Genomic DNA, 11,656 nt, shown 5'->3' with positions numbered 1-11,656 from the left:
ATGCAAGTGGATCGGTCTCGCCTGACCCTGGAAGAGAGGAATCGCCGTAAGGAAGAGAATCTTTGTCTGTACTGTGCCAGTACCGAACACTTTTTGGTGGATTGCCCTGTCCGTCCTCCACGTCTGGGAAACGCACGCTCGCACCCAGCTCTCGTGGGTGTGGCGTCTCTTGATGCTAAGTCGGCTTCTCCACGTCTCACGGTGCCTGTCCGGATTTCTACTTCAGCCAGCTCTTCCCTCTCAGCCGTGGCCTGCCTGGACTCTGGTGCCTCTGGGAATTTTGTTCGGGAGTCCTTGGTGAATAAGTTCCGCATTCCGGTGACCCGTCTTGTCAAGCCACTCCATATTTCCGCGGTCAACGGAGCCAGGTTGGATTGCACCGTGCGTTACCGCACGGAGCCCCTCCTAATGTGCATCGGACCTCATCACGAGAAAATTGTATTTTTGGTCCTTCCCAATTGCACTTCCGAAATTCTCCTTGGACTACCCTGGCTTCAACACCATTCCCCAACCCTGGACTGGTCCACTGGGGAGATCAAGAGTTGGGGTCCCTCTTGTTCCAAGGACTGCCTTAAACCGGTTCCCAGTACTCCCTGCCGTGACCCTGTGGTTCCTCCTGTATCCGGTCCCCCTAAGGTCATTAAGGACTCTGCCTGCCACAGGAAATGCCTCTCCCCCCCTCCCAGTCCCATCAGGCAAGCCTCTGTGTCCCTTCATGGCTCCCGTCCTTGTGTCTCCCTGCCCCGTGCCAAGCTTCACCCTCTGCCCTCCCTCCCCATTCCTACTCCTGCTGTACTGCCTGCCATTGAGGAAACCATCCATTCCTTCCCGGTGTCCTCATCCCAGGGGAGGCAGTCACCGGACAAAAAAAAGGGGAGACCTAAGGGGGGGGGTACTGTTACGCCTAGCGCTCCGGGTCCCCGCTCCTCCCCGGAGCGCTCACGGCGTCTTTCTCCCTGCAGCTGCCCGGTCAGTCCCGCTGACCGGGAGCGCTGCTCTGTCATGGCCGTTGGGGATGCGATTCGCACAGCGGGACGCGCCCGCTCGCGAATCGCATCCCAGGTCACTTACCCGTTCCCGTCCCCTGCTGTCGTGTGCTGGCGCGCGCGGCTCCGCTCTCTAGGGCGCGCGCGCGCCAGCTCCCTGAGACTTAAAGGGCCAGTGCACCAATGATTGGTGCCTGGCCCAATTAGCTTAATTGGCTCCCACCTGTTCCCTGGCTATATCTAGTCTCCTCCCTTGCACTCCCGTGCCGGATCTTGTTGCCCTTGTGCCTAGTGAAAGCGTTTTGTGTGTCTAAAGCCTGTGTACCAGTACTTCTGCTATCCACCCTGACTACGAACCTTGCCGCCTGCCCCCGACCTTCTGCTACGTCCGACCTTGCTTCTGTCTACTCCCTTGTACCGCGCCTGTCATCAGCAGTCAGAGAGGTGAGCCGTTGCTAGTGGATACGACCTGGTCACTACCGCCGCAGCAAGACCATCCCGCTTTGCGGCGGGCTCTGGTGAAAACCAGTAGTGACTTAGAACCGGTCCACTAGCGCGGTCCTCGCCAATCCCTCTCTGACACAGAGGATCCACTACCTGCCAGCCGGCATCGTGACAAATATCCAGCAGTCCATTCCTAATAGTCTTTGACAGAGTGCAATTTTATGTTTAGTACACAGCTTTTTTTGTGCTGCAGCATTGTTGTGTACTGCTGATGTTTTTCAAAAATGTGTTTTTTAAGCGTACTGTACCGCATTTTTCTGCCCTCATAAGTGCATACCACATACATAAATCTAAGAAGTGCACTATTTTGTACCTGTAAATCTGTCAAGGGCCTACATACTGTGAAAGGACAGCCAAAAGTAATCACCGGCTGGTGTTTTACTCCAATACATTTAATAAGTGAAATGTAGCGCATTTTTCTGCCCTCATAAGTGCATACCACATATGTACATCTAAGAAGTGTACTATTTTGTACCTGTTAATCTGTCAAGGGCCTAGATACTGTGAAAACACAGGCAAAAGTAATTACCAGCTGGTGTTTAACTAAAATGCACTTTAATTGTACTGTACCGCATTTTTCTGTCCTCATAAGTACATACCACATAAGTACATCTAAGTAGTGTACTGTATTGTACCTGATAATCTGTCAAGGGCCTAGATACTATGAAAGTCCAGGCAAAAGCAAACACCGACTGGTGTTGTACTCAGATACTTTTTTAAGTGTACTGTAACACATTTTTCTGCCCTCATAAGTGCATACCACATATGTAAATCTAAGTAGTGTACTATTTTGTACCTGTTAATCTGTCAAGGGCCTACATACCGTGAAAGGACAACTAAAAGTAATCACCGGCTGGTGTTTTACTCCAATACTTTTTTAAGCGTACTGTAACGCATTTTTCTGCCCTCATTAGTGCATACCACATACCTACAGCTAAGTAATGTACCATTTTAAACCTGTTAATCTGCCAAGGGCCTAGATACTGTGAAAGTCCAGGTAAAAGTACTCACCGGTTGGTGTTGTACTCAGATACTTTTTTAAGTGTACTCTTCCCTCATAAGTCCATACCACATACGTACATCTAACTAGTGTACTATTTTGTACCTGTTAATCTGTCAAGGGCTTAGATACTGTGAAAGGACAGTCAAAAGTACACACCGGCTGCTGTTCAAGACAAATAATGTTTTAAGCGTAGTGAAGTGTACTGTACTCCCCTCATATACGCACTAAGTATGTCAGGCAGAGAAATGCAAGGACGTGCAGAGAGGAGTGGCAGAGGCCTAAATTCATAGGCAGAGGTTGCAGCAGACTAGGGGCCAGTGACAGCAGGAGTCGCAGTGAGAGTGCTAAGCTCCCGGTATCAGGTAGCGGTCGTGTCTTGACCAGTAACCCATTTGCCGTCATCGATTGGTTAACACGGTCATCCACTTCATCACAAGTGACATCTAATACCCCCAGTCAACAGTCAGTGGGTTCCTCAGACACAACCCATAGATGGCATGGCCCGGGAGCAGTTCCTGTCCTCCCATTGCCTCTGTCCTATGCTATTGCCTCCCCTAAAGAAGTATCTTATGCTGTGGGTTCAACACCACTATTCAGTGAGGACGATCTAATAGAGGACAGCAGCTACTGCCCAGCCAAGAAGTGGAGGAGACATCTGCCACTTTTCCCGCTAGGCGGGCAAGTAGTGATGAGGAGAGTGACGAGGGAGGCGGTGTTGCCAAGGTTCAGGGTCCTGTAGCAGACACTGTTGAGGAACCTAAGGAGGACATCAGTGACGTGCAGACACTTGTTGATGATGATGAAGCAGATCACATTTGGGAGCCGGCTGCAGAAGGGGTTTCATCATCATCAGGAGAAGAGAGTTGTAGGTTGCCCATGAGCACGCAGCAGCTTAGCCAGCAAGGTGGTAGCATAGTTGCCAGTCAGCATGGAGGCAGAAGTGGAAATTCTGGAGCCAAACGTGCCCAGGGCAGACCACCAGCTTTGCGGCAGCCTACCTTCCCGGGAGTTAGTGGAACAGGGGTCCCTGGAGACGGCGGTAGTAGCAGTCAATTAGTGCGGACTGTTGGGGGGAAAATAAGCTACTCGGCGGTGTGGCGGTTTTTCATCATGCATCCGGAGGAGGTTCACATAGCCACTGTGATGACTGGTTCTGCCAGAACCCATAGGGTTAATGATTTCTAGCCCTGTTGTTTGTTTTGGTTGCTGGGTGTGGTTAAGCTTGCTGAACCTCTGTGTTCCTGGGTGTGGTTAAGCTTGCTGAGCCAATTAGAGTCCTCCTGGTTGCAGCTCAGGCATATGTAAGGAGGCCCTTTTCTGTCTTTCTCGGCTTTTGATAGTTCTTAATAACTTACCTAGCTATCTCTGTACTCATTCTGTTTATTCTGGTTTGTGACCACCTATTTATTAGTATGTGTTTTTTATTAAGCCCCTGCACTTTAGTTCAGGAAGTGACCTCCGCCCAGTTGTTGTCCACCGGTTAAGGTGGATGGGCAAGTAGGCAGGGAGAGTGGTTTTAGGGTCAGTTTAGGATTCACTCTCCATGCCCCCCGGTCAGTCCCTGACAGAATCACCAGCCTAACTACTGCATCTGTTTTTGTTGTTTATCATAGCTCTTGTTGGTCAGATGCAGAACCTTACTCAGTTGGTCCAGGATTTAGCTGAGAAGGTACAGCAGCAAGATTCATCTCAATCTGTCTAGAATAAACCAGGACTTGATTGAGCGGCTTGAACATCAGAAGCAGCTGAATCAGAGGTTGTTGTCCAGAATCTTGGAGCCTGAGTCTTCACACTCAATTGTTCCTACTTCTCTTTCAGCTCTTTTGGAACCCCAGGTTAGTCTTCCTGAGGGTTTTATCAGGGAACCGACAAGCTTTTAAAACCTTTTGTGAAAGTCGCAAGCTATACTTTCGGTTAAGACCCCATTCGTTCAGGACTGAGGCCCAAAAAGTTAGTATTATTATGTCTCTTTTGCAAGGAGGTGCCCAAGAGTGGGTATTTCCTCTTGATCAGGGTGCCCCTGAGTTGTCCTCTGTGGACTCTCTGTTTGCTGGTTTGGGTCTTCTGTATGCAGAACCTGACCGAGCTGCGTATGCTGAGTCTCAGCTGTGTACATTAAAACAGGGACGTAGACCTGTCGAGGAATATTGTGCAGATTTTAGGAAGTGGTGTGTGGCTTCCAAATGGAATACCCCAGCTCTGATTTGCCCGTTCAGACTGGGGTTATCTGACATCCTAAAGGACATGCTGGTGACCCACCCCTCTACTGACACCTTAGACCAAGCTATGACTTTAGTGGTACGTTTGGATAGACGTTTGCGTGAACGCAGACAAGAATGTTTTTTCTCCTCTGTTTCTACATTTTTGCCTGTCTCCTCTTCTGTTTCCAATCATCAACCGATGTCTGAGGAGGAACCCATGCAGCTTGGCTCCATATCTGCTCCAGAAAAGTGTAAAAGGTTCCGGTATCTCAACAGCCTGTATTTCTATTGTGGAGAGGATAGTCATTTCATCAATACCTGTGCTAAGCGTTCGCGTCCAAGTGGTCATCGTGGCGGCCACTTGGGCGCAAAGGTATTTTCCAATTCCCAAAAATTTTAACCTGCCAATTTGTCTCTGGGGGGAATTGATATGCCTGTTGTATCAACTAATGTTTCTTCTGGGAGTTCTAAGAAGCCAGCTAAAATTGTTCATTTTGAACCTGTGTCGGAGGATTGTGGTGAGGATAATATTGAGCTAGATGACACCAATGAATGGTGTGATATTGAGGATGAGGACACGATAGAGGAGATCGATGGTCCGTCTGTCTCTCAACCCTCTAAGATTTGTAAGGGTCCGGTGGCCCCTCATAAAAGGTGGGTACTGTGATGACTGGTTCTGCCAGAACCCATAGGGTTAATGATTTCTAGCCCTGCTGTTTGTTTTGGTTGCTGGGATGACGCCTCTGTGCTCCTGGGTGTGGTTAAGCATGCTGAGCCAATTCGATTCCTCCTGGTTGCAGCTCAGGCTTATATAAGGAGGCACTTTTCAGTCATTCTCTGCTTGTGATAGTTCTTAGTAACTTAGCTTGCTATCTCTGTACTCATTCTGTTAATTCTGGTTTGTGACCGACTATTTAGTAGTATGTGGTTTTATTAGGCCCCTGCACTTTAGTTCAGGAATTGAACGGCGCCCAGTTGTCGATACACCAGTTAGGGTGAATGGGCAAGTAGGCAGGGAAATCGCTTTTAGGGTAGGTTTAGGGCTCACTCTCCCTGTCCGCCCGGTTGGTCCCTGACAGCCACATGCAAGATATGTCGGCAAAAGGTGATGCATGGCCAAAGTCCCAATGTTGGCACCACGGCCCTGCATCAACATATGCTTTGCCAGCATAAAGGCCTGGGTGAACCTTGGCTCCGATGTAGCCAAGGCTCCACCACCTCAGCCGAAGGGAGCCGTGTGTCATACCCTCCTTCTGTCACTCCAGATGCTCCTGCTCCTCCTGCTTTTAGTCAACCATTCCGCCAACAATCCTTTGGCGAAGCCATGTCCAAGAGACAACAGTATGCACCCACTCATCCAATGGTGCAGAAGCTGCATGAGCTCCTGTCCAAGTTGCTGGTGCTACAGTCCCTCTCTTTTCAACTGTTGGACTCTGCACCTTTAAGAGAAATGATGGCTTCTGCTGAGCCGAGGTGGAGAGTGCCAAGCCGTCATTTCTTTGCAAAGAAGGCAGTACAAGCCCTGCACAATTTTGTGGAAGAGAAGGTGGGCCAGTCCTTGAGCCTGTGGGTGTTTACCAAAGTGCATGGCAGCACTGACATCTGGAGCTGAAACTATGGTCAGGGACAATACATGTCCTTTACGGTGCACTGTGTGAATGTGGTCCTGCACAGCCACAACACCAACTTGGACAGGTCATGCCGCTTCCTCCTCCACGATCTCAGGCCGTTGGTCCTGTGACAGTGTGCGACTCTGCCTCCTCATCCTCCACCGTGTCCTCAGCCTCCACTACCCAGACAAGTCTCCGTGGCCCTTCAGCATACCATGTGAGCAGCGCAAGGCGGTGTCACGCTGTTCTTCACATGGTTTGCCTTGGCGAAAAGAGTCACACAGGGAAGGAACTGCTAAAAGTTATTTGTAAAGAAATCAGAGCATGGCTTATTTCACGAAAACTGGAAATGGGAACCGTGGTGACTGACAACGGGAAGAACATCTTGCATGTGCTGCGACTGGGAAGGCTGAGCCATGCGCCCTGCATGTCACACTTTTTCAATCTGGTTGTGAAGCAGTTCCTCAAGTGTTTCCCCCAGTTGCAAGACATCCTAACAATGGGAAGGAAACTTTGCATGCACTTCAGCCACTTGTACACAGCAAAGCACATCCTCCTTGAGCTTCAGCATCAGAACAGTATCCCCCAACATAGTCTGATTTGTGACGTTGCCACATGTTGGAATTCCACCCTCCCTATGTTGGACTGTACGAACAGAGAAAAGCCATCACCGATTTCTTGATGATCCAAGCGGATAGGGGTGCTCCCCTGTGTCACATCAATGTGAACCAGTGGCAGCTCATAAGTGACACCTGCGGTTTGTTCAGGCCCTTTGAGGAAGCCACATTATTAGTAAGTCACCAGGATTACAGGATGAACGACGTCATTCCACTGCTTCATTTCTTACAACACGTGTTGGAAACGATGGCTGGTCAGGGCACTGGAGACGTGGCGCCTACATCTCACGGCCACATGAGCCTTGTGGGGGCTTAACTGGAGGAGGAGGAGGAGGGGGAGGGGCACAGTGGAGCACAGTTTAGGTTTCGCCAAATGGGCGTTCTTTCTAGTAATCTCACAGGAGAGGAGGAGCAGGAGCTAAAGGGTTTTGAGAAAGGCGAGACAGAGGACCCAGAAACACTGTGTCAGTATGTAGTGGAGATGGAGGCAGGGAGTCCCTCCGAGTCACTTGCACAAATGGCACAATGCATGCTCACTTGCTTAAATAGTGACAGCCGAATAGTCTGGATGACTTCTGGATCTCCACCTTATTGGACCCTCGCTACGCCACAAAATAGGGGCCTTTTTTACACCCACTGAGAGGGTGGACAAAGTGACCTACTACCTATGTAGTCAGTTGGCCGATGCCTATCTGCACCATCTTCCTTCCTCTCGCAGGTCTGAATCGGGGGGCCCCCTGCACTCACCTTCCACTACCATGGCTGCTGAGGAGGATTAGGGTGGCAGGAGCAGTACCAGCTCCATCAGCAGCAGCCTGAGTCTACAGTCGCTGATGAGTAGCATTCTTCACCCGCATAGTGAAGCAACTCATCAGCAGCAGGTACACCTGGAGCAGGACCTGAACCAACAGGTGGTGGCATACTTTGACATGCCCATGCCAACACACCTTGAATTTCCGCTGGACTTCTGGGCAGCCATACTTGATTTGTGGCCGCAACTAGCAGAGGTTGCCCTGAAAAGCTGTCCTGCCCGGGAAGTAGTGTGCCCTTGTTCCTGTCTTGTGTTTTTCTATTTTAACATTCTTGTGTTATTAATGTGTCTGACTGTTCTTGTGATAGGGTGGAGTGTTCATATAGGTTAAATGTGAATAAGGCTCTTAGCTGAAACATGTCAACTTTTTCTGTGGGCTTGGGGATCATCTTAGTAGATGATTTTAATATCCCCTTGAACCCACAGCTTAACCCTTTTAGGGTAGGTCCTCAAATTTCTGGTCAGTTATTCAGCTTCTTACAAACAATTTTTCAGATGGCTGTTTGTTGACCTTTCCCATGCTGTGCATCCTTACCAAAGTCTTTACTTCCCATTCTAGTGCCTATAGTAGCTATAAAAGATATGTTTTTCATTTATTTCCCAATCCCTACTAGATCATAACCCACTCTGTTCCATCGACCTACGTCACCCATCCTAGGCTCACTTCTACTACATAATTTTAATACTACCAACAAATTTTGGAGGCTTAATGATAATTTCCTAAGAAACTGTTTTATCTCACGTGTATCTGATACAAATGGTTCTTATTTGATTAAAATAATTTTAAAATGTGGATAAAATTATGTCAACTAGGATGGTGAATAGATTTTTTTTTCTAATATGCAAGTTGAGATTATAAAGTTCTATCATATGGATCACTTCTTCTGCAGAGAACGGGGTGTGTTCTATGTATATCATTGCATTCACATTATGCATATGGCATAGTCTATGATAAATCCTTTGCCATTTAATTAATAAAAATAATATTGCCAAAATTAAACCTATGTTAAGTGTTACTCCAAATTTAGAGTACAAAAGATTATGTGGGAGATTTATCAAAACCTGTCCAGAGAAAAAGTTGCTGAGTCGCTCATAGCAACCAATCAGATCTCTTCTTTCATTTTTAAAGAGCTGTATCGGATAGAGTAGAGAAATGCACTCACCACACTTTTGAATGTGCTGTATATCGCTGGTCTCTTTATTGAAATCCAGGCTTGGCACAGTATATGGCTCTTGCGGCTAGACAAGGATACAGCAAGGAGGACAGGAGTGGGTGCAGGGGAGGAAAAACAGACGACAGAACTGTTTCTCGTCTCAATGACGCTTCTTCCAGTCTGATTCATACACAGGTGAGAGGTGCTTTATATAATCAAAAGTGACAGCATGTGAATAGTTAAAAACAACTCTAATTCATTATGACCTGTGTTCACACATGACCTGCTTTCTTTCAAAAAAGAGGAAAGATCGTTCCTTTCATTAAGTCCTATTGGTCCTATAGCGGCTAATCCAGGCTGCTTCTTTTTGTAATAATACACTGTTATGATCTATTCCTCTTTCTGTGGTGTCAACTTTTTCTATGCCTGCAAATTTCAGCATAGCTGGGTTACCTGCATGAACTTCGTGCATGTGATTTATGAATTTAGTGGCACCCGTTTTAGTTTTTAGGGAATAAATATGTTCTTTTATTCGTTTATACATATGTCTGATTGTTTTCCCTATGTAACACATGCCACATGGGCACATTAAACAATATATAACGTGCATGCTTTTGCAGGTTATTAGTTGTTGTACTTTGATTTCTAAACCGCCTAGTGTGAATACTTTCTTAGCTAGATTTAAATGGCAAATATTACAATTTTGGCACGGCAGGGGTGTGGAAATTTTATAAAAAAACTTGTCCACAGGACTAAAATGGAGCAAAATCTATTTGTCCCTCATGACGATCCATTTGTCCAGGCCAATTTTCGCTTTTATGCGCTCATTTTTTCCTCATAAATACCTACTATAATGATACCTTTTAAATTTTTCAATAACATATTCTCCAAACCAATATATATATATATATATATATATATATATATATATATATATATATATTAGGTGAAATGAAATTGAAATAGTAAAATATAATTTTGGATAAACTTATAAATAAAAAGATTGCGTATCATCGCTAATGGGGATATATACCATGAATATAACTTACTTGATTATGAAGAATAGGTTCATATGAAACATGTGAAAGACCGTGTTCACTAAGAGAAAAAGGACATATGTTGTGATTAGTCTTAATATTAATACAATGCCAGTATATACTCACAGACCTAGTGTGTACCACAAATGTGTAACTAGACACATATAGCAAATGTGTCCGGGTTAGAGTAGACTATACAACCACAATGTATGTCCATACATCAGAACAGCCACTATATCTGATTTAGTCTATACCAAAGGAGTACTAAGTATAAACTTAAGATTTACCTCCACGTCAGTTGTAGTTACTGGTGTGTGTGGATATAGAATAAAAGTCTGCAGCGACTGTCAATAGGTTACTGCACTCGTGTTTCCACAAAGTGAAAGTAATATATGCATAACTCCCAAAGAGTACTTTGTACCTCCAGGTTCAGGCAAGTCCTTTCCTTGTTCCTCCAGGGGGTGCGTTGATGTTTCTATGTTCGGTGAAGTTCTCCCGGCGTTCGGCTCCTGGTTATACACCCTGGACTACACCTGGACAGAAAGCCCTCACGGCCGGCAAGTCCTGTAACAATTGGGGTCAAATTGCTCACAACACCCCTATAACAATTCTTTGAGAGAAGTAGTTTCCAAAACAGGGTCACTTATGGAGGGTTAGTACTGTACTCCAAAGGCTTTGCAACTTCACCATCCCCAAAAATCATTTCACCAAAATCTGCACCAAAAAATTCAAATACATATTGTATATTTGCCCACTGACAAAGAAATTATCGGCCTATAATTTTAATGGTAGGTTTATTTAAACAGTGAAAGGCAGAAAAAAAAAAACAAATCTGGAAAAGTGCATTTCAAGTAAGCTATGAATTTATTTGCATTTTACTCGGCAAAATATCTGGCTCCCAGGTGAGGAGATTGGGGGGGTGCCTGCTAACAGAACACGACAACTTAATTGAATCAAAGTGACGATGGATAAAGCCATGTACCATCAAATCTTGGTGGAGTACTTCCTTCCCTCAGCCAAGGCATTGAAAATGGGTTGTGGATGGGGTATTCCAGCAGGACAATGACCCAAAATGCATGGCCAAGGCAACAAAGGAGTGGCTCAAGAAGAAGTCTGTTAAGGTCCTGAAGTGGCTTAGCCAGTCTCCAGACCTTAATGTCGTAGAAAATCTGTGAAGGTAGCTGAATGAGTTGCCAAACTTCAGGATGTAAACTTTAATGATTAGAAGAGGATCTGCATAGAAGAGTGGGACAAAATTCCTCCTAAAAAGTGGGCAAACCTATTGGTACTCTAGAAGAAATGTCTGACTGTCTGTGATTGTCAACAAAGGTTTTGCCGCCAAGGGTAAAAAAATGCTAATCAATTTATCACTTACCGTATTTATCGGTGTATAACATGCATTTTTTAGGCAAAAATTTTTTGCCTAAAGTCTAAGGGGGACATTTACTAATCTAGTCTATTCTGGGTATGCTTATAGACCAGCGTATGTGGTAGTCTCCTGTCTCACAGCTCTTGATAAATTCTGTGCTCAGACTTCAGGGTCTACAGCTTAAACTGCATTTAGACCTGCTCCAACATGGTCTGACATTTCAGCGTATTTTGGGCAGATGCGACTTGTCGCACTTGATAAATTCAGCACCAATGCATTTTCCAATGCATTTCCGTCTAAAATAGACTTGCATGCATCATGTTCTAAAAATTCTCTACAGCAAAAGCCGCAGAAAAGTCGCACA

At 46.0% G+C, this 11,656-nt stretch overlaps 1 long non-coding RNA gene across 1 annotated transcript; it reads right to left on the bottom strand.

The window, feature by feature from the left end:
* Positions 1–8,960: 8,960 nt before the first annotated feature.
* Positions 8,961–10,466, bottom strand: LOC130282487 (uncharacterized). The gene is made up of 3 exons (XR_008846412.1): positions 10,345–10,466; positions 9,936–9,984; positions 8,961–9,091 (listed from the first exon to the last, which is right to left on the bottom strand). It is a non-coding gene; the product is annotated as an uncharacterized LOC130282487 (long non-coding RNA).
* Positions 10,467–11,656: the final 1,190 nt, after the last annotated feature.

This window comes from Hyla sarda, chromosome 7 (assembly GCF_029499605.1).
Source record: "Hyla sarda isolate aHylSar1 chromosome 7, aHylSar1.hap1, whole genome shotgun sequence".
NCBI classification, from domain to species: Eukaryota; Metazoa; Chordata; class Amphibia; order Anura; family Hylidae; genus Hyla; species Hyla sarda.
This window is presented reverse-complemented; position numbering and strand designations above follow the sequence as displayed.